This window comes from Penaeus monodon, chromosome 34 (assembly GCF_015228065.2).
Source record: "Penaeus monodon isolate SGIC_2016 chromosome 34, NSTDA_Pmon_1, whole genome shotgun sequence".
Taxonomy (NCBI): domain Eukaryota; kingdom Metazoa; phylum Arthropoda; class Malacostraca; order Decapoda; family Penaeidae; genus Penaeus; species Penaeus monodon.
In genome coordinates this window covers 25750378-25751362 of record NC_051419.1, presented here as the reverse complement: position 1 = coordinate 25751362, position 985 = coordinate 25750378, and the positions used below count along the sequence as shown (strand labels likewise).

The 985-nt window shown below is 39.6% G+C and overlaps 1 protein-coding gene across 1 annotated transcript in view; it reads right to left on the bottom strand.

Annotated features, from left to right (window-relative positions):
• Positions 1-985, bottom strand: part of LOC119594660 (ATP synthase subunit alpha, mitochondrial-like) — a 7353-nt gene that overhangs the window by 4130 nt on the left and 2238 nt on the right. The window lies entirely within an intron of this gene.

Here is a 985-nt window from a genome sequence, read left to right as displayed (position 1 = left end):
TATCTACGACGAGCCATAATGCGTACTCGCGCGAGGTTCCAGTGACCGTCCCTAACAACCAAATAGAAGCTAAATCTCTTCTCCCAAGACATGCACGAGAGATCAACACAAGTCCAATTCTGAACTTGGCTGTCTAGTTGACAGTCCCAGGTCCTTTCTTGAGATATTCAGACTCAATGTTCCGCAGATCCTCATGCAATCAGGTCGGACTGAATACACTGTGCCCGGACTACGTACAGTACAGAAGTACCAGTCCATCAAGATGAAGGTTTGGCGACACATCCTGTCTCACCAGAACACCAGGGAAAAAAAAAGAGCCCCCCCACCCCACTTACAAACTCGGTATCTTATAGGCGAGAGCACATAGCAGGGCAAGCACTATGAAGTGCAGATCCATTGCAGGATGAGAATCTATAAGTTACAATACGATGTCAGTTACATATCTAAGAAAGCAAGATTCAATACCCCCGATTACAAAAGTGCAGTAACCTTCTTGGGAATAATGAAGTAGAAGTTAGTGTTGGATTGATAGCCGTTGAGACATCTTGCTCCAAGGTTTTTTTTTTACGGGTAGCATGTTAAATAATACATTAAATTTTATCAAAATCAAAACTTACAAATGTCAAATCCTCAAATGTGAGCTAGCTATCTGGGGTCACCTAACACTATGGGTGGACTACATACTACATTTCTACTGTGAACATTAGCAATCTACTATTCTTGATATTGCCACTAAACTTTTGTACCAAATTACTTCCAGTAAAATCATAGGCCTACAGCTACATTCATATTACAAATAGAAGACCTTCTCTAACCTAAGGTAATGATTGTATACAAATTAGTAAAATTATATAATGCACAAGTAAGGTCAATACAGTTCTCCAAGAATTAATATGACTAAGGCAAAAGTTTGTTTGCACTTGCGAGAACAATGAATAGAAATGCCAATGCATTCCCAAACTTAGCCACATGAACTTGTGTTAAT